Source organism: Halichoeres trimaculatus, unplaced genomic scaffold (assembly GCF_033239565.1).
Source record: "Halichoeres trimaculatus isolate MK-OKI-2021-1 unplaced genomic scaffold, fHalTri1.1 fHalTri1_scaffold_14, whole genome shotgun sequence".
NCBI lineage: Eukaryota > Metazoa > Chordata > Actinopteri > Labriformes > Labridae > Halichoeres > Halichoeres trimaculatus.
The window spans coordinates 29,266,149-29,288,914 of record NW_027437192.1 but is presented as its reverse complement, the minus strand read 5'-3'; the positions used below and the strand labels follow the sequence as shown (position 1 = coordinate 29,288,914).

The following is a 22,766-nucleotide window of genomic DNA, read 5'->3' as shown; positions in this document are numbered from 1 at the left end:
TAGATGTTGTTCTCACTGCAACTTTTTAAAAATTAGCAGTGTTTCTCCTGAAAAAAACAAAAAGAAAAAAGAAAAGTGTTTGGATGATTTTTTGAGAGCAGCAATTTTAAAAAGGGCCAACTTCCCAAAGGATTAGCATACATTAAATGTATATAACAAACAGGATTTTGAGGAAAGTATCATGATGATGAGATACTGGCCTTCTTGAAAATCATTCATCAAATACGACGTATTGGGAATTATAGGGTTAAGAGTCAAGTTTTAGCTGCAGTGTCAATGAGTGTTTCTTATGTCTCTATCCACTTTTCCCTCTTCTTTTCATTCACTACTCTGCTGATCTGGAAGTCATCAAAGCTGTCAGTAAATCATGTTTTTTTAAATATATAAAAAAAAAACTCACTCACTGTCACACTTGTATCATAAAGGATCAGTATAAACATTTTTTTTTTATAAAGAAATAGTTTTGGAGGAAAATTTAATTCTACTTTGAGTTTGTAACTGCAGCCAGTCAACAGGGGCAGCTGCAAAAGTTTGGGCTTTGAAAACTTAAGTCCTCCTTGAAGAGAAGTTCTGGTTTAAGGATTCAGCTGAAATCTTAGGCCCCGTTTACACGACGCCGAAAACGGATGCGCGTGACGTCACCGCATGCGCACTCGCAGTTTCAGGGGAAGGCTTCGCGCTCAGCCACATTTCCAGTTGAGCCAGTAGTTGGCGGTAATGCGCATTATGGTTGGATTGTCGACCGTTTCACACAACAAAACGGCAGAAAAAGAAAGAACAGAAGCGGAGACTTCTCCTCTTGGAGTCGTATGAACGCAGATCGTTTTCACGCCGTCCTCATGTAAACGCGGGTGGCTTTTGAAAACGCAAAGGAAGAATCGTTGCGGGAGTCTCCGTGTAAACGGGGCCTTAAAAGAGAAGATGGTATCGAAAAGAAAAGCAGCTTTTCATGTCATGTCATGTCATGTCATGTCATGTCATGTCATGTCATGTCATGTCATGTCATATCACATCATATCATATCATATCATATCATATCATATCATATCAAATATATCATGTCAAGTCATGTCATATCATATCATATCATATCAAACATATCATGTCAAGTCATGTCATATCATATCATATATCATATCATATCATATCATATCATATCATATCATATCATATCATGTCATGTCATATCATATCATATCATATCATGTCATATCATATCATGTCATGTCATATCATATCATATCATATCATATCATATCATGTCATATCATATCATATCATATCATATCATATCATATCATATCATGTCAAGTCGTCATGTCATATCATATTTATACATGTATCTTTTTGGTATATGAGTTTTTTGCAGGTGATCTTTCTGCTCGGGCCTGTTGTATTTTTAGGTAACTTGTGCAGCACAGCACCAACTGAGACACATTAAGATGGCCATTCTGGGTGTTTTTTATGAGTGGATAACACTAAGAGAGCTTAACAATAAAAACAAAAACAGTGTGGGTCTAAAATCCTCACACAGCTGTATTTTTCTTTGACTTGACCACACTTCTTCTCTTTCTATTTTAAGGTGGTAGAATCTATAACAGCCCTGCCTAAGGTTTATCGCCCGTGTCATGAGAAAGAGATAAAATAAATGATCTGTATAATTTAGGAGTGAAGACAAATTACTGTGTATGATGAGATTATAATAAATGTCAGGTGGAAAGACGAGTCCACTTCTTAATATTTAAAGGTGTTGGGTTGGAGCACCCCTTTGTGAGAGGACAATGGTCCAGACCTGGCTGCTCAGCAAAACGAAACTTGTAAACCGGAAAATGAAGCAGAAATACTTCACAATAAAGTCATAAATAATAATTTTCTATTATCTATTACAAAATAAAACAAAAAAGAAAGAAAGCATTAACTGAAATAAAACTCTGATCAAGATTTTTTTTAAGATGGTCTTACTCAATGTCACTTGCAGAAAACACATTGACCAGACACTGATGCCAAATTTAAAAAAAAATAATGATAAAGGTAATAAGAAATTAACCTGCATTAAAATGTTTTTCATTGTCCTTGATTTAACAAATAAAGGTCAAATAGAGAAGCTGATGGAGATTTAAACGTGCGTTATCTTATACGAACACTTTTTGAAACAAAAACATCCTACTGTCTGGGGTAACAGGTATTGTGTCCTACCACATGCATGAAATTAACATTATAATAGTTAAGTTCTTTTAAAAAAATGAAAATTTAATTCATTTGAGTGTTTTTTATTTTTTATTTTTTTGATTAAAGCCTGGTTTTAACATCCTGAGCAGTTTTCATACGGTCTCCCGCTAAAGCTGCTTTTATTTTGAAGGCGCAATCCCTTTGTTCGCCGGGTCATCTGGGCTGCGCGTGTTCGCCTTGACGCTCCTCCCCGCCGCTGCGCGCACACTGGAGCGCTGTGCTGTCGGCGCGGTGTGTTCAGTCATGAGAGCCGCGGGTTCAGCGTATGAGCTGTATGAGGCAGCGTGAAGTGGAGCACCGGACGGACTCGCTGACACTCCTTTCTCTTCTCTTTCTCTGCTGGAGATGGTGACAGGCGGCTAGTTCCGACTTCGGACTACTTCGTGTGGTTTTTTTTTCTTCAGCGAAGCGCGCAGAAATCAGCTGGTGAGTGTCCGTCATTGCGCACTTAAGCTTCCCAGTCACCTGTTCTGCTCCACAGGTAGGACGACATGCTGGCTTCTACAGCTCTGTGCGTCAACAAACCTAAACAGGCACATGTATTAATGCTGGAGGAGCAGCTCCTGGTTTTAACAGATACTAGGCGTGCAGGGAATAATCATTGAGCCATGCTGGGGCCATTATCTGCACCCATGTCAAATAACTAAGGCTGGAAAAACAAATGCTCATAAGTCGTTTCTGGCTTCACATTTAACACCAACAAGGAGTGAATGCAGAAATCAGGCCGCCAGCAGTCAGCTCCAGCAGCCTACCTGTCACCTCCATATGGGCTCACAGCATTGTGTGTATCAGCTGTTGGGATGAAAATGTCACCGGCTCCCTGCAGAGAGCTCGATGGCAGCTGGATTATCTGCTTTGGTTTATTAAAAAGTGCGCAAACAGTGACCTTCTGGTGGTGATCAATCAGGATGTGCAGCAGTGTCTGAAGACTTAACATCTGAAATATTAATAGTAGATAGGGAAGAAAGAGAAAAGGCCATGCTTGCTTTGGAAAAAGCATGCACCCTCAGAGGCCTGTATGGGTTTATAATTAGACATTTGTTTGAGCTCTAAAGTTGATTCAGTCAGCTTCTTGGGCTTAAAGAAAGAGGACAGTGGACATATGAAACCTAATCCAGCATTTAGACCATGTTCCATAGCTGCAGCCTGTATAATATTGGATTGATAAGGTTTCTAAGCACTAAGAGGGGAGTCTTTAGGTTTTCGGTCTGCATTCTTTTCATCATAACATGGTTGTTTTATGCTGATGGATGAAGTTGAACTTCCTCATTTGTTGCAAGGCTCTAGTTCAAAGTCTGTTCAGCAGAAAGCATGATGACTGTTGAAGACAGAGGTTGCACTTCCTCTTTTTTGTGTTTGTCACAACAAGTGTGACCCTCCTTTATTTTACTATCAAATCTTTGAAGCGTTTCAAGCCTGCAGTGTCCACTGAGGAGAAAGTGGACTCCACGAATGGCTGAGACGCTGCTTGACTGTAAACGTCCACCAGTGGAAACAAAGGTCCGGTCACTTTGCTGCAGAGAAACTCACAAAGTGCTGCAAAAACTGACACCTAAGCAAGAGTTTATGTCTTATTTTGTTGAAAAATGTTTTATTAGCCTTAATATGAGCCACATTTACCTGAAAAAAATTAAAAAATGTCAGGATTTAAAAGGAACAAAATGGTGAGAGTAAACAAAATCTGCTATAATGAAGTAAAAAAAACAAACAAACAAACAAAAAAACAAGTTTTCCTCTTATATGAAGGCATTCTTATTTCAAGAACCTTAGAAAGAAAAAATATTACCTATTTGGAAAAAAAAATTGGTTACTTGTGTCATTTTTTACTTTAAACTTCATGAAAATAAGAACATTTTTCCTGACCCTGAGTGAATTTTGCTTGTTCTCTGTCATTCTGAATAAAGCTTAAAGAGACAGAGGATTAAACTGAGCACTCCTTTGCTGTCTCCCTTTCTCTCCCCCTCTGATCAGAGATTTGAACCTAGCTTAGATTTCTCTTGTTCCAATGGGATCATAGAGTCTACAACTAAACAATTTGATTGGTTAGAATAGGTGAGGCCAACGATAGCAGTGCTAGCACCTCAAACCCTCAGTCCTCCTTGCAGGCTAAGGTCTGCATGTCTGTGCTGGTGACTCATTGCACTGGTTAAGTGGTAATATGCCAGTTTAACCAGCTACAGCCTATATACAACTTTAATCTCCATTTTTAAGAACAAAATATTTCCAGGCTATGAAATCTGCGTCTCTGTGATGTCACCCATTTGTTTCTGATTCAAAGTTCTGAAGGCTATTATCAGCAAAAGCCAGACTAAAAATACTGATCTCTACCTGGCTGTGTTCAAGTCAGGATGAGGTCAAGAGGTGGGTTTCTGGCCTCTTTGCAAACTGCTATATGGTGACTACCAGTCAGTTAAAACTTTGAAAAAAGAGTTAGGAAAAAGTCAACCTCATTCAGTGTGCGCTGATAGAGAAATGAGCTCTTCAGACTCAACAAGTTCTTTGAACTAAGCTGTAAACATGATCAGCTTTTTGGTTAGGTGTCATTTCTAGTGTTTTTGCAGCTAGCCCCAAGTGGACATTTGACGTACTGCAGTTTTTAGAACTTCTGCGTCAGTTTCAGATTTTCAGACCACGGATTACTGCTTCATTTACATCAGGCATTGTAACGCTATGGCAGAAGCTGCATCCTTGGCTAGTGGTGAGTGGCTGCACTTAGGGATGGGTACCAAATTGGGAACTTTTATGGGCACTAACAATTCTGTCTGTAGTAACAAGAACTGATTTTCATAAAATAAAACGGTGCCATGTTAACGTACCTAAAGGCATCCTTGTGTCTGTGAGGGAGTGGAAGAGAAGGGGATTTTCCATGCTGGACATGAATGCAGCATTGTTAATATATTGAGAATTAAAAACGTTAAGTTAAAAACTCTGAGATTTTATTATTTAGCAAATTTATATTTATCACAACATAAACACAGAAAAGTACCAAAAATTGGTACTGTTGAGTACCGATACAGATTGCCAGGTACTGGGTATCATTACTGTATCAATTCAAATGTAAAAGGTACCCATCCCTAGCTGCACTGCTGTATAGACATACAGATACTAATGACTAGTTTAACAGACTAGTTTTGGGGCTAACCAGAGAGAGAACAATGTTTGTTTGTTTGGTCCACTAAACTTGCATGTCCCTGAACACAATCAGAACCAGGGTTCTTGCCAAGTGTGTTTTCACACCAAGGGAATTTTTGTTGAGATACCAACACAATAAAAATTCAATAAACACTGTTGCAAAGTGAGAAAGCTAACAAACAGCAGTGGTGAACAGTCTTACAGTCAAAAAATGAGGACCAAAAAAAAAAGATGATTTGTAAAGCACAAATAGATTACAACAAAGACAACAGTGTGATAGAAGAAAATCAGTTTCAGTCTGAATAGCTCATTTCTTCACCAGCACCCAGAACGGAGGTGATGTTTTTTTTTTGTTTGTTGTTGTTTTTATTTTTTTCAAACTCAGCAGTTTAGAAGAAGATTACCAGTTTGGCCAATCAGCGGCACAGCTCTGCTCATTAGCAGATGGGACTCCTGTACCCATACAGATGCTAGGTTGTGTTTAGCATTTCCATCAGGGCTTCCCATGACAAAAGGCTTCAAAACTCTGCATCAGAAACAGATGGGTGATGTCACGGATTCTAGGCTCATTTACAGTTTATTAGAATAGTGGGTAAAAAAATGTATAAAATGATACAAAACTTTATTTTTCTGTTGTTAAAAGCTATTCTAGGTCAGCAATCTCAACCTGTCTTTGAAACAAAGCTTCTTCATTTTAGCAACACTGAATCTGTTGACAAAGAAGTGAACATCATGAAGGCCAACCACCTGAAATCTGACACTTGACAAAGCTTTGCCTTGAAGCGCTGTTGTCAGGCAGAAGACGTGTGCTCTGTTTGTGGCTCTACCTTTTTTATAAAGCTGGATTTAATTCCTGATTCCTGCGTGCATGGGAATATGTTGCAACGACTTCAAATTTCTATATTTTTGTCCCAGATTTATAAAGCTGATTTCTCTAACTTTGAAAACCCAGATACAAAAGCTGTCCCTGAAGTAAAGATGGTGAAATGTATGTGTGTGTGTATTTTAGGCTGTCAAGTCCTTATCCTTCACAGAGCATCTATTCAACCGAGTGCCAAATCCACATGTGCACCGAGGCCCTTGAACAAGCCTAAGTCTTTCAGCTTTGAGTGAATGTGTCCCAGAGAAGTAAAAAAAGAAACTCAAACACTGTCAGTGTGTGTGTGTGTGTAGTTATTATCCTGGTTCTCATGAGTTCTCTTACATTGTCAGCTGTAGCAGATGAAGCCTGGGTCCGCCGGGGTACCAGCAGCTCCTCTCTATTTTTAATATTCATTTTAGCTCCGAGGCTCTCCCTTTAATTTTGTGATTTCACCCTATGTTAATTACACATCCACGAGGTCACTTTAGGAGACAGGCTCATTTCTTGGCTGTGCTTCAGTGCCTGCCTGCTGTGGTGTTTCTGCAGCGTGAGGCAGCAGTCATAAGTCACTCAAGCTGTGTCTGATAGACATAATTTTACTCTGGTGGCTTCTGCGGCACAGAAAGTTACACATGTTGGCAGTGTTAGTGCGTAACAATGACCCTCTGAGAAATCATCTTTTTAGAGAAGTTATTGTAATTTTTTTTTCAGCTTTTTACTGTCCCTTTGGTGCCCCCGTAGTAGCTTTAAATGATTTCCAACTTTTAGAAAACTGTATTTCAGCCTCTTTCTAAAACACTTTCTCCACTGCCATCTCAAGGCCCCCTGCTCTATAGCCATCTGAAGGCTGCTTTGGGAAGATTACAGTTGACGAATCTTTATGTGACGTCATCATTGCAGCAAATCTCATGAAGATCTCATGAAGACTTTCTTTTAAGAACACTTTTTCTATCAGTTTCCAGACAGATTCAGGGATTTTCTATGAAAATGTAGAGGTTTGAAAATCTGCACATTTAGTCTGAACATCCAGAATGTTATCCCTATCCATGCTGAATACCCCCTCTTTAACCATTAAACCTAATCGACTGTTTAAAGAGTTTTATGAGCAGTGAATCAGCAGTGTTATACTCATGGAAAATAGTCGGCCTGTTGGAGTAAAAGCCTTGATCTTTAGATTTTTATGGGAAGTAAAGGTATTGTCTTTGTTGGCAGCCTCTGCTCTGTCACCGCTGGCTGAATCATCTGATTTATCACCATCTATCCTCCTTCCTCCTCCTGCTCCGTCGTTAACGCCAGGCTGTAATGTCACTGTGTGTTAGCACAGACGATGGCACGGTGCTGCGTACCCTCTGCTCACCCGATCTGATCCTGGAGTCCCAGAGGTGCCACATGTGACCTGTTGCTCCATTCTTTATCTCTCACCTGCAGAATGGCGTCACTCGGCCTTATCTTTTGCTTTTTACGAGGAACAAAGGCCGTCGTGTGATCAGTAAACGGGTATCTGCTTACCGATAAAAATCTGTTTAATCTGCCGTGAACTGGGCTCTACTGAGCGGCTTAACTTAACACCCTGTTAAACACTTTCTTTCAGTAACAAGCAGAGGAGGACATGTTTATTGGATCTTAGATTTTAACCACCATGTTTGTAAGGTTAAACAGATGGGTTGTTTTTACTTTACGTTTCCCAAAACATGGATTAGTCCCATCAACAAAAAATGATTTTGATTCATCAAGCAAAGTGCAAATCATCATAATCATTGTTTATATTCTGTTTTTTATTTATTCATAAGAATTTAGTTTAGCAAGGATACAGAGATTTTTTTTTAACATAGATCTGTGTTCAACATTCAGCTCATATTATCAGCCTTTAGTTCATATATTTTACAGATAATCCACAAAACTAAAAGATTTATGATCTGAACTTCTAACTGACATTACGCATCCCTTTAGTGTTGCCCCTAACATAGACTTCGGCGCCTATGAGTGGGGATGGATACCGAATTGGGTACTCTTATAGGTAGCGACCAAATTCTGTAAAAAGTACCGGGTACCGAATCACGTAAAATCAAAAGGTACCATGTTTAGGTACCTAAATGCATCATAGTGACTGTGAGGGAGTGGAAGAGTAGGCAGTTTTCTATGGTGGACATGAAAACAGCATTACAAGGTTATATATTGAAGAATGGATATCTTAAATTGATTTTTTTAATATATTTTATTATTGAACAAATTTATATTTTTTACCACATAACCACAATAAAATGTACCTAAATTGGTACCGTTGAGTACCAGTACCGATTGCCAAGTGCAGGGTATTGGTACCGTATCGTTTCAAATGTGAAAGTTACCCATCCCTACCTATGAGTGTTTCAAATTGCAGAAACATCGGTATTTTAGAGCCGTGGATACCAATCTCAAGCTTCCTCTGTGGAAGTGCTAAAAACTGCAGTTCTTCGAATGTCCACTTGGGGCTGGCCGCAGAAACACCAGACACCACACACACACCGAGCCAAAAAAGGAGATCTTTACAGCAAACAAAAAAATGTTTACAACTTGGTTTAATAAAACTTTTTAGTCTGAATGAGCTAATGAGTTTTGCCCATATAAGGGCATGGCTAGCTTGAGTGACAGGTGGGCACCCTGTAGCTGTTTGCAAAGAGGCTAAAGATTAACCTCTTTACCTCTTTATAAAGATAGGTTGAGTTGAGCATTTCCAAAACAGCCTCTGTCAACAAAGGACTTTAAAACTTTGCATAGTCTAAGGACTATGTTTGTGTCAAATTGTGTGTCTCTTTGAGCAAGCAGCATTCAAAAAACTGAGTTCTTGGGGCCGGTTTATGCTCAACGTTGCATTCGGATCCAGATATGACTGAAGTCTTCTGTCTATGCTCTGCTTTCATTTCATCCATAATTCTGCATGTTTCTAAAATGCTTACGGACGAACGGAGCAGTACCACCACATCCATTGGGGCAGTGTTGCTGTTACCACCTAATACGTATATTTAGTGAGACACAAAGAAGAAATAACAATGGTGGAACTTGCACAATGTATTTAACAGCCTTACTGACCACCACCTCCTACAGTCACCATGCTTGTTTTTGAGTTTGCTGTTGTCATGAACTTTTGGCTCTTTTTGCCCCCCTGGTGGATGTATTGGTTGACAGCAATGCCGACGTAAAGGACGCATGGAAGTATGTGAGCAGTGACGTTACATCATTTAAAAAGGACAGATACATTTCCGTACGTAAAGGGAGGAGAAATGGGTCTTTACAGCTGTGTACAGAGAGGTGGATTGAACACTATATATCTTCTTATATTTATAAGCCTATGCACTGTGATAATTTGACAAAGAAGAGAAGGTTTCCTCTGTTCAATTAAACGTAGAACTGAGCAGGCGTACACAAGAATTACGCCAACTTCCAATGAATGAATGAATATTGCTACTCGTTTTTTGTTCCCCATGTGAACACGTTAAGTCTCCACATTGGGGGTGATGGTATCCCCCATGAGTTCAGCCCTTGAGCTGTTGGCCCAGTTTTAAATCCAACTAACGGCCTCTTTCCTGAATGTCACTCCCCACTCCTCTCACGGTGACCACTGTCTTCTTTGTGCAAAAACGTACAATTCTTAAAAAAACACTTATAAAAAGAAGTGGATTTTTGAAAACCTCAGTTTTTCACTGTCTTGAAAAAAGCCAAAGCCCTCATGTATTCTTTGTTTTAGAGAAATATCCACCTTCGTGTGGACAAGGCGATGGATATCATGTCAGCACTCTCACCAAAAAATGTCAAATGATTTCCTGCCTGGCTCTCTTTGGCGCTGACTTGCTCAGTGTTTGAAATAAAAAAAGTGGAGGAGCTTGTGCTGTTTGGGGTCTTTGCTGTCTGCTGTGTGAATGCCATAAAAGGAAAAAAAAAAAGTCACTTTCACTTCTGTCTTTTTGTAGTAAGATAAATGACAGCAGAGTGTCGCCTGTCACTTACAATTTCACCTCCCAGCTCTAAACCCAATTCCTATTGATTGCTGGGCTGGGCCGCTTTGAAGATGGAAACAGTAATTTCCTGAGCCAAATTCCAGTCATTCATTATTCCTCTGTATTGACCACTGACCTAAAGAGTTTAGCTTGAGCTGTGGAGCCTCTATGGATCCTTTTGCCCTTTACACTGACCTATAGCTACTTTTATCTTCCTGCCGTTAAAACACGTCAGTCAGTTCTTCCTCCACCTGGCTCTGGAGGATATACAGGATGCTGGACGTGGATTTTAAGAGGACAAAAGACGACAATAAGACCAGAAAATATGTGTTAGACTCCTCCGACCTCATTCTTCCCAGCAGCCAGGCCTAGGAGAGGCTTTCAGCGGGCAGTGTAACCCAGTAGACGCCCCCAGCATGCCTCTGCCTGCCGCTTTGGGAATGGACTGTTAGTCAGTGTCACCCCTCCATACTGATGAGATGGAAACGGGAACAGTAGGTGAGATGGGCTGCTCCTTCAATGCAAACAAAGGCTGTATTGTCATTCCCACAGCGTGCACTCACTCCGCAGATCCCTGACCTTTCACTGTATCAGACCAAACAATAGAATCAGCTGCTCTGTTTCCCCCCCACGGTAATTACAGCGTGGAATCCCGTCTGCCCCAGAAACAGGCACGGCATCTCCAAACGCTGTCAGACATCAAGGATCTGAAGAGGTTATTCAGTTGATTGGCAAATGGAGAGGCGGTGGGAGGTTGAGAGGTACAATTGCCATTTAAATCCACTTCATACGACCATCAAACGTGCTTTTTTAAAGACAGTCCTCTTTACAGCTAGCTGCACCTGGCAGCTTTGCACATTTGCATCTTTAAATGGCACCAAGAGGGACACATTTGAATACCAGAGTATCATCAGCTACTGATCAAAATACTCTTGTCTTCGGTGTTTATGAAAACCAGGTTTGCTAAGAACTGGTTCAGTCCGGAGGGAATCGAGGAGCTTTGATAGCTCCAGCACTGCTGCTGCTGATGTACACCAACAAAACTCAGAGCCAACATCTGAGCAGTAACAACATGTCAGATGACTGAGCACAATGTGGATGACATGCCTCATTGTCACAAAGTCTTGTGTCCTTTAGCTTTTCAGTCTTGTTTGGCTTGTTTGGTTTTTTGGCTCGTAGCTTTCACCACAAGCTTTCCTTTTATAATCAGAGCCAGAAGATCTGTGGCATCCACAATGTGCTACCTGCCAAACCAACAGCAGACACAAAAACTTACTGAAAAGATGAGCAAAGAGGCTGAAAACTCTTTGTTTGCTATCATGAAATGTCCTTTTTTTTTCTTTTTCTTTTTTTTTTTTTAACCACAGACTAAATCATAGACCTATGTACAGCAGATGAAGTCTTAAAGCTAGGTGTGGAAAGTGGATGCAGACTGGCATGTTTGTGATACCTCCTTAAAGAGGGGGTGTTATGTCTCCCCATACTTAAACATGGATAAAAAGTATCCAGTTTGTGCAAGCCCCACAAACATTTCATGAACCAGTCAGGAGATATCTTCACAATATCTTCACAATATCTTCACAATATCTTCATGAGACTTGCAGAAATGATGAGGTCATTTTGTAACTGTTTCAAAGGGATGGGAAACGAAAACTAGCTCCTGTTGAGAATCAATAAGAAATGTTTCAATCCATTGACGTCATCAGCCTTTATGCCTGACGATTCCCTTGACTATTCTTTACGTAACGCCGGAGCTGCCAGATCTTATGTCCACTAGTCTGCCACAGCTAGCTTAGCTTAGCAGATAACAGTTTCCCAAGAAAACCCTGACTCAAGATTTTCTACTTGAAGTTTTACTGAAGAACTGAAGTCACAAAGAAATGAACATTACTCACTCAGAGGAGATTCCTATTCAACACACATGGTATAAATCTCCTTATTCACCAAAAATGATTAAAATAAAATAGTGCTAGCTTGATCCATCCATCCATCCATTTTCTTCCGCTTATCCGGGGTCGGGTCGCGGGGGCAGCAGCCTAAGCAGGGAAGCCCAGACTTCCCTCTCCCTAGCCACTTCGTCCAGCTCTTCCGGGGGGATCCCAAGACGTTCCCAGGCCAGCCGAGAGATGTAGTCTCTCCAGCGTGTCCTGGGTCTGCCCCGGGGTCTCCTCCCGGTGGGACGTGCCCTGAACACCTCACCAGGGAGGCATCCGGGAGGCATCCTCATCAGATGCCCGAGCCACCTCATCTGGCTCCTCTCAACGCGGAGGAGTAGCGGCTCTACTCCGAGCTCCTCCCGGATAGCCGAGCTTCTCACCCTATCTCTAAGGGAGAGCCCGGCCACCCTACGGAGGAAGCTCATTTCGGCCGCTTGTACCCGCGATCTTGTTCTTTCGGTCACTACCCAAAGCTCATGACCATAGGTGAGGGTGGGAACGAAGATCGACCGGTAAACAGAGAGCTTCGCCTTCCGGCTCAGCTCCCTCTTCACCACGACAGACCTGTGCAGAGTCCGCATTACTGCGGACGCCGCACCAATCCGCCTGCCGATCTCTCGCTCCATCCTTCCCTCACTCGTGAACAAGACCCCGAGATTGCTAGCTTGATGCTAACTTATATAGGAAATTTAATTGAATCAAATTGCATTGATATGCTAGCTGTTAGCATATATCAGCATAACTTAGACTTCAAAATAGAATTTCATCTCATCAGAAAAACACATCACAATTAATCTTCCTAAAAAAAAAAAAACGAAAAAACACAAAAAAATAACTCCAAATGTCTAAATACTAATATGTAAATAAAAGAAAAGTTAGGTGGAGGCTCATGGCTGGCTTCATAACTACGGCAAGGTTCCAAACTGCTTAGAGTAATACTACAACCACTTCGAGACACTAGATGGTGTACTTCAGTGAACAACGTTAAACAAAAGAGTAGATCAAGGTCACGTGACATTCGATTTTTATCTACACATTAATATCCTGAGATATCCAGATCCAGAGATTAATTTTACATTTATTCACTTGTAAACTCAATTTAATGTTGTTGACCCAGAAAACCTGTAAAGCTTCTTTTTTTTCACAGAGAAAATTCACAAAAGGAATTGATAAATATTTGTATTGATAAGCAGAATCGATAAGGGCATTGGTATTAATAAGATCTTATCAGTACCCATCCCTACTGTTTCATGACACATTGGAGGGGCAGGCTTTAAACACCAAGGTTTACCCATAGCTCTGTGTGGTGTGTTACACTGAAAGACTGATCAAGAACTCCTCCTTCTTTAATGAAAGAATTATTATTTATATGTGAGCAGTAATTAGCCAATATATCCACTATTTTGTCTTACATGGAGTTTTATCAAAGGCATCTGTTAGATTTGGACCATCAATAGCACTAACGTGATGCTATTTTACCTGAGAAATGAATTGGTCAATCAGATATTCTTTTTTCAACTCCAGAAGAATGTATCTGTTTCATTAGCAGCTTAATGCTAATATCACAGCATGTGAGTGGAGAATAGCAGGCAGAGTTTCAGCTCCTAGCTCCCAAAGATGTCAGCCTCTGTTTCTCCCCACTCAAAATCTCACCTGTAACCACTCAACGCTAAACCAAGATTGCATCCCACTCCACTCCACGCTCACTCCAAAACATGTGTTCTGATTCTGGGCCAGATTTGTGCATGCTTCAGACTCATGATGTGAGTGATAACACAGCGAATCTGGAGTGGGACAGCACCCCACTCCGCCTTACTCTGAAAAAAGAACCCCCCCTCAGCGCTCTTTTCAAAATTCACCCACTCCTTCCACGCTCGCTCCTGATCCACTCCACTGAAATGCTCTGACTAACACAAGCTGCGCTTTGGTCTCAACTTGTCTATCTGTCTCCAAACAACCAGCCTAACAAGAGTCTTAAAAAAATCTGTTGTGAACTGGTTTAATAGAGCTATCAAGCTAAACTAAGTTTTTGTGGAGCTAATTAGAGCTGGGTCTTTGGGTACCTGACTGGAAGCTCACCTGGAGCTCACCAACACTGATTTATTAAAAGGACTTTAACAAAACCAGAATCTCATAATTAAATAACACTTAGGTAAAGGTGTTAAATCTAATGTTGAAAAAAAAAATCACACGCACACACAAAAACAAAAAACAAGGCTTTCCCTTTGATACTACTGTTGTAGCTTTATATGCAGCAAAAAGAAAAGAAAAGAAAACAAAACCCTGTTTTTCTCAGACTATCATCTGAAAACTTTGTTGAAGCTGCTATCTCTTTAAGGCTCTTTACTCCACCAACCTTTTCCCCTGTGATAGGCCAACTCTGTTGTGGACCTTGGTGTTTAAGGTTCATGTCTCCGGTGTGTCATAAAAGTTGTTTTGAGAACTTTTTGTGATGACCTTGTAATTTCAACAAATTTCATGAAGAGCTCCTGCTTTTTAAGATTGTGACTATATATATATATATATATATATATATATATATATATATATATATATATATATATATATATATATATAAATATAGGGATACATATAGGGATTATTTGTTTATCAACATTTGTTTCAACTTGGGTGCAGAAGTACTGCAGAGTATAATGGTTTGTCAACTGACGCGGAGGAGTTAACCACGAAAAAACACATTTTTAAACTAAATACCATCACTTTGAAGGATGGTCAAGAGCTCCCAGGTTTGTGAAATCGCAATGAGCGAACAGAAGAGATCAGCAAGTGGACAGATATAAGTTGGACAGATGTTTTCAGCTGAGAAAATTGGCGTGTACCCAGAGAGCAATTTAAACACACAACTCACTCAATGCTCATGACGGCATTATCCGTGGACACTTACCAGCAAGGTTGCCAACCCTCCTTATTTTCCTGGGAGAGTCCCAAATTTCAGTGCCCCTCCCGAAAATCCTGTTTATCCAGGACAGCGCGAAGGGGACGGGATATGCATAGATTGGTGGTTAATCTATGCAATGCATGCCTTATTTGTTTGTATTTTTATTTATTGAGCATACATTGCAGAGATTAACCACCAATCTATGCAATGTATGCCTTTTTTTTTGTATGCCCCCGTCCTTCGAAAATCTCCCTAATTCTGAGGTCTCAAGGTTGGCAAGTATGCTAACCAGGCTGTGACAAACCAGGATGTAAACATGTGTCAATAAATCAGAAACCCTCACACACCAAAAAAAGCACACAGACTGCTGAGTCTGAGGCCCGGTTCATAATAAAAGAACCAGAAAACTACGTCCTGAGTTATTTATTTACCCGCAGACTTTGCTGGTGTTTCAGTGTAAAGTGTGACCCTGTTAACTGGTGACTCTCGGTCGTTAATCACTGATACTGTCAGTTGAGAATCACCGGTTAGCATGGTCGCTATTAACTCCAAAACACCAGTTGCTCTGTGATGGTCAAAACTTGACAGACGTTGCCTCTGTTGTGTAGTATCATTTTTAAAAACTGACCACAGAGCAACCATACATTTTAATGATGATAGCAGGTTGAAGTATGTTTGAGTATGTGGTTGAAAAAGCTAAACGCTGCTTCTGCGCTCAAGATGCATGCACATCTTTGTGATAATGTAAACTGATAATCCCTCTATTTGAAACAGATCATTTTGATGAATTTCCGGACAGATTCAGGGATTTCTACGACACATGAATATGAAGCAGAATCCCCCTTCTTTAAGATCAGATCTTCTTTGATTGTCCATTAATCCATGCTGGGTGAGACGCAGTCTACTTGCTTGTACATCGGATGAGAAATACATATAAGTGACATTAGATTTGCTCAAATTGAGAGGTCACTGATTGGTGATACTCCTTCAATGAGCTTGATCAAAATTGCCAAACACAAACATCCTGCTCTGCTCTTTGCTGCTGAGACACCAAGGTGAGATAAATCAAGATTTAATTGATCTGTAAATCATGGAGATCTCCCACAGAGGCATCAGAGGGGCAGCATGAAGCCTAATGATGAGCATTATTCCCCTTTTTAATAGAAAATACAACATGTCAAACAAATTCTGTTTGTTACTGGTACAAACATAAACCCTCTTGTTTTCTCTCATCATAGAGGACAGATAGTAGTCCTGAATTATGTTAAATCCTCCTGTGCCTGATTATTTTTTTTCTCTGACAAAGTGAGATGAAAATGATTAATATCCTCTGGTTGGGTTTTCTGGGGGTTTCTCCTGAAGAGCTGAAGACAAATCTTTGTTCATCTGTTAATTTTGGATCATTCTAAATGTTTGAAAACGACCAGATGAAAAGATGAGTGGATTCCCTTGGTGGAGATGAAATCCTCGTCTGTTGCAGCTTTTCTTTCATCCTGCTTGCCGAGTGAAGCTTTAATCACAAACATAACACCAGAGCTTGACACTTCCGCTGATGCATGATGGCAGTGTGTGTGTAGGCTTTATAGCATTTGTTCAGAGTGTGTAGTGTGGGTCTGTGTGTGTCTTTCAGCCGTCGGAGACTGCCAGAGGCGTACGGGTGGTAGCCAGCGTGCAGGAGCAGCACGTGCAGCCACAGCCACTCAGGCTGCTCGCTGTTGACTCGCTGGTCTAGTTTGGAGAGCGCCCGGGGTGGAGGACGGCCCGGTCACACTCTCAGAGCAACAAGCTTGGTGCTGAAATATTGATGTGACGGCATCACAGATTGTCCTCCTGGTGTCACACATGTATCAGACATGTGTGACACATAAACTAGATTTATCCTCCTGGCCTTGCTCTTGATGCTCTTGATGCTCTTGGTTGCGGCTGATAAATGTGATCTAAAAAAGCTGCTGCTGCAAGTTTTAAATGGGCTGTGCTTGTGTGATCACATTTCAGAAAGTTCACCTTGTTTCTTTTATAAATAGAAGGTTTTAAATGGACAAATGTTTTCTTTTCTAAAGATGAAATATCCAAAAGTCCATCAGTTTTGAATCAGTGACAGAATAATGGAGCCACCTGTTTGAAATTTCACACTAAACCCAACACTCTTCAGACCTTACATTTCCATTCATGGTAAATCCAGACATTAGCCAGCTGCACTGTTCAAAATCACTTTTTTATTTAACACAGTCAAACAGTGGCTTTTCCAATGGTGTTTTGAGCTGGTGTATTAAATGACTGCAGATCTAATCTAGATCTTCTGCTTCGTATAAACTCAAACTTTTCTGACAAAAGAAAAAAAAATGGAGTATTGTGCATCGTGTTTTTTAAACTCTAAATTCTAACTGTAAGCAGCATGAAAATATCTGGTTGTTCTGTGGTCGGTTGTCAGAAACGATACTCCACCGCTGACTCAAGTTCTACTGATTCCTGACAGGATCACGACCGTTAAAGAGCAATCAGTGTTTTGGGGTTAAGAGTGACTCTGCCAACTGGAGACCTTTGGCCCAATGTGCCAGTTATTGTCATGGTTACAACTGTTAAGACATGAGAAGAGACTTCATGAGTGCACTGTAGTTTATTTCTTACAATAATGTAAAAAATCTTTACAGACATGTATTTGATTACAAACTAAAGGTATTCTTGTGAAGTGCACTCAGCTGACAGTCACCAGCTAACAAAGTAGTTAATCGAAAAGTTGCGATTTGCGATATGGTGGACAATATTGCGATTGCGATTGTGCTTGCGATTTAATAAAAAAAGTTGTTCATGATGAGTCTACAGACTTGCTTGGTTATCATGGAGAAAAATCTAAATTGCATGTGCTGACATTGCGATTGCGATTGCGATAACCTCTTTTGCGATTACGTAATTGCATGTGCTGACATTGCGATTGCGATAATCGTGCAGCCCTATAACAAAGTTACACTTTAAACCCTTTGCACACTCTACGTGTATTTTTTGCACAAATGTTTCACACGTCATTTATTTTTTTCGTACTGTTTTCCAATGCAAGCTTTCACACCAGCAAGTTGCGCCGAGCTAAGTGGCGGCTTTTATTTTTCAGACCCAGGTAGATTTTTCCCCAAGTTTTGCTTTCAAGGAGTACACATCAGACCAATCGAAACGCTTGTTGTTGACACGTCTCATACCAAAACATTCAACATGGCGGACCACTTGATTGTGTTCATGTCATAGTCTGTGGCCGTTTTCGAATTGGCATACTATACTAGCAGTGCCTACTGATTCGACCAAAATGTAGTATGCAGTATGTGAACAAATGTCAAAGTTGTAGTATGAGAAAAACACCCGGATGACGTACTTAATCGGGAAAAATCCACAGTATGCATCTGACCAGTCTGCTTTGCCTACTGTTACCCACAATGCAACACTCCTGGTCCCATATCGGAAGTGAAAATGGCAGAGAGCAGAGCAACAACAACCGGAGTAGCAGAGGAATATAAATGTAAGAGCCATTTCTTTTTTATCTTTAAATCCACATCATCTCCACCACTGGAAGTTAATATAAAATGCTCTCTCTGGCAATATATTTGCAGATAAGTTACTCGTGGTTCGTTTATTTTCTACATTTTCAATATAGTTTTTTTGGGGAAAAAAGTCAGCTGTAGCCAACTTCTGTTTTCTTTGAACTGAAGACCAGCGTAGCATACTACAAAAATTAACCCAACTGAACAGTCATACTACATACTGCTTATGAAAGTAGTATGAAGTAGGCAGTGCCTACTACATACTACTTTCTATGACGCCAGCTGTGAGTTTTCCTTCGAGCAGCTACAGGGCTCTGACCTGAGCTGTGCCTCTGATTGGACGATCAAACACTCCTAATAACTTCTAAACCCCAGAGATAGAAAAAAATTCACTCACCATACAGTGTGTGCCTATAGTGAAATCAGCGTTTTAGACACAAGCTGTTTTTTGAACCAGGCTGTAAATGTGTTTTTTTTTTTTTTTTTTTATGCCTTAAAAGTCTGTTTTTATTTCTGGGTGTGAACGTGACTTCCGGTCTTTCTGCAGCCAGCCTCAAGCGGATAACTGGATGTTGCCCATTGGTTCGTGTCCAAGTGCCTGCTTCTTTATAACAAAAGACATAAAAACTACAAAAACAACAATTATAAAGACAATGTTTGGAGGAGTTTCTGATGTGCATAGACAGTCTGATTTTTCACAAATTTTAGCCGTTTATTCTCGTCGCTGTTGGTGTGCATAGGCCTTTACACTGGAACACCAGTGATGTCTGTGGCTGTGAGTTGTTATTGTATGTGATTTCTGTATTGAACCACAATCAACCTGTTTTCAATAAGTAGTTAGCTGCCAATATCTAGTTTTTACCAGTATAGTTTACTTCATGACGACATTGGTTTTGGACCAAAGTTATGACCTAATACAACAATTCGGACTCAATATGGAGAGTAGTTAATAAATAAGTGTTTAAACTTTGACAGAACAAAATTTCATGTTTACAGTTAAAATATGGTAAACTATCAAACTGTTAATCATTCTAATCAGCAAAACCAGTAATACACTTATATATTCAACTATATTTCATCATTCAAGAAGCTTGTGGTACAACTTTTAGCACTGTAGCCTCACAGCAAAATAAAGTCATCAGTTCCATTCCCGGGTCGTTTCTTTGTGGAGTTTGCATGTTCTCCCCGTGCATGTGTGGGTTCCTCCCACAGTCCAAAAACATGCTCATCAGGTTAATTGATCACTCTTAATTGTCTGTAGGTGTGAGAGTGTGCGTGAAAGGATGTCTGTATCCATGTGTCAGCCTTGCGACTGATTGGCAACTAGTCCAGAGTGTACCCCTGGTGCCTCTCGGCTTAGGACAGATGGGGTAGGCTGCTTCCACCTGTGACCCCGAACAGGAGAAGCGGTATTGAAAATGGATGGATGGACTTCGGAGTGTAGATGGTCTAGCAGTTAGGGTTGCACTCCATGAGGTTCCCTCATGTGTTTCCTGCTCTATCCTCTGTCTTCTCTCTGATTAAAGGCATAAAAGCCCAAAAAGTAACTTAAAAAAAAAAAAAGAAAATGGATGGATAGATATTTTAAAGCAGTTCTCTGTCTTGACGTATTTTTTTTGGATCCTTTATCATGACTTAGGTTTCATACTCAGTAGTCTGTGTGCTTTAGAGGTCGACCGATATGGGTTTTTTGGGGGCCGATGCCGATATGCATATTTTTCCAATTTGATATTCAGGCCCATTGTTAAATAAATATATATTAATCACTTTGTGAAACGCAGCAATTTCTGAGCAACTAAAAGAAATCTATTACAACAAGTCGTGTCCAGTCCTCTGAACATTTATTCAGCTTTCAAAACAATGAAATATTTTGTCTGAGTAAACACACAATGTAACAAGCAGTAGTGAACATTCACACTCTTCTTAAAATGTCAAAAAAGAAATTTAAACTTATTAATACAATTTGAACAAAAGTATGTAATGTATCCAAGTGGTTCCACAAGTTTGAGGTGCTCATCTTTTTTGTGCCTGATCAAAAATTGCGTCATTTTATACAACGGATCAAAAATCGGCTTTTTAAAAGGAAATACGGCCGATGGCCGATAGAGACAAATGTCCAAATATCGGCCCGATATATCGGCCGGCCGATATATCAGTCTACCTCTATTGTGCTTATCTTAGGTTTGGGAATGTTGCTGATTTATTGACAAGTTTATGCCTTTGTATTTCACAGTTTGAACAAAACCATGGATAATGATTGCATTATAAGCCTAATTTGAGTGTTTCTCTGGTGTATATGCTGGATTTATCCCCGGAAAACGTTTGTCCACTTACTGAAGTAGGTAAGTGTGGAAGTTATCATTCATTGAAATGAGGTTTTTGGTGGTTAATCCCCTTGCATAGCTTGACAAACTATCGTATTCTGCCATACTTCTGTTGCCAAAATGCACACACAGCTGTAACTGTTTACGGACAGTGAAGAGGTCTAAACCCGAAAGAAGAAGTTTCTGGTCTTGGTGATTGGTTTTGCTGTGTATTAAATGAATTTTGTGTTGGTGAACCACTGAATTCAAATGTACTGCTGTTTGGATCTTAATCTTTAATGTTGAGGTCTATCTCTGTCGATATCCCCTCTGTGATGTCAGACCCTGACAGCTTACACACACTCTTTTATTGGACACACTTTGATCGACATGTGCCCACTGGTTGATTGAATCCAAAGTGATTTCAACCTTATAGCTCTGGCAGTAAAACTGGTCCAAACAGGCCAAAGGTCCAGGGTAGCCTTCCAAGAAGTTCCTGCAGAGCCAGAAGGACATTATATAACTGTTTTCATGCTGAGAGGGCGATCCTGCTTTTTTAGGACACCACACTCAGGAACTTGTTTAAACGGTTCAGGTTCTCCTTGTGTTTGGGGATTAAGGTTCACTGACAGATTTATTTAAAGACTCATTCACTTTATTCCTGATGTCCTAACAGAATCAAACAATTTACCTCACTGCCAGAGGACATCACATTACATCACTGCTTAAGTTAAGCTTCTCTTAAATTGACCGTGGCTGACACCACAGGATGTGCTGGAAAGTTCGTCTGTGACATAACCCTTGTTTTTTAATTTGATGTACAAGTTTCTGTTGGCTTGTTGCTTCTTATGGTTTGACTTATAACATTAGCTCTGTCGATTTGTACATTACTTCCTGTTATTGCCCACATGGCCTGGTTTAACCTCTAAGCCATGGTTTGTATCGTGTTTGAGTGTGTGGCGGACGATAACAATAATATCAGCTATAGATTATTTAGATTAACAGTAGCAAATTTATTTCAGCACAATGTTATCAATGGGCAAAGTGCAGGGTTATTATGTTTATCTGGACTTTGGTTTCACTGAGATCAAACAATGTACATGTTTAAGTCAGTGAATTATTGAGTATGGAGCAAGCTGTAAAAGTATTGCACAGATTTCTAATTTTTTTAATGGTTAACAACAAACAGACCCATGAAACGTCAACTTGTACCTGTTATAGCAGCAGTTATATTCGATGTGTTTTCAATAACTACAGCTGGATCTTTGTCAGCCTGCTTCCTTTCCTCTGTTGAGATTCAAGTGCATCTACTTGAAGCACTAAGGATAAAGGATTCTCAATTATTGTCAAAAAGAAAAAGAAAAAAAAAAGGAAAGGGTAGTGTCTGTCAGATTTAGATGTGTTTACAGAAGTTTCTTGGCATTGTGACTTGTTTACCCCTCAGAGTGATTCTGATAAGTTTTTTTTATTTTTCTGGGTGCAGATTAGATATCGCAAAACTTCACAGAAAGTTTAAGTGCCTTTGACCAGAACTAAAGGGTTCCTGGAGCTAAAATGTGTCTGTTTTCACCCAAACTCGAAGTCCCATTTAGACTGTCTCAATCAGACCAGTTACATGTGGAGAGAAAATAAAAGTCATTGCACGACATGGCCATGCCACTAGAGGGCAGTAGAAAGGCCATTAAGCAAAAATGACACCATAGATGATGTGCAGGACTGGAAGTTAGCCTGTTAGCCTGTTAGCATGGAGGATATACAGCCTGTGCTGGTTTTCTAATGTGCTTTTTTGCACCCAAGCTGCAAGCTCCAGTCAGAAATTATGACGTCTATGAAGAAGAGCTAAAAACTGTAGTGCATTGAGTGTCCACTGGAGGCTGGCTGCAGAAAGACCGGAAACCACAAA

At 40.2% G+C, this 22,766-nt stretch overlaps 1 protein-coding gene across 1 annotated transcript in view; it reads left to right on the top strand.

The window, feature by feature from the left end:
- The first annotated feature begins 2,430 nt into the window (after positions 1 to 2,430).
- The window catches only part of pkib (protein kinase (cAMP-dependent, catalytic) inhibitor beta), a 46,465-nt gene continuing 26,129 nt past the window's right edge, over positions 2,431 to 22,766 (top strand). The window contains exon 1 of the mRNA XM_074686889.1: positions 2,431 to 2,655. The gene's annotated coding sequence lies outside the window, so the exon portion shown is untranslated. The remainder of the gene's footprint in view (positions 2,656 to 22,766) is intronic.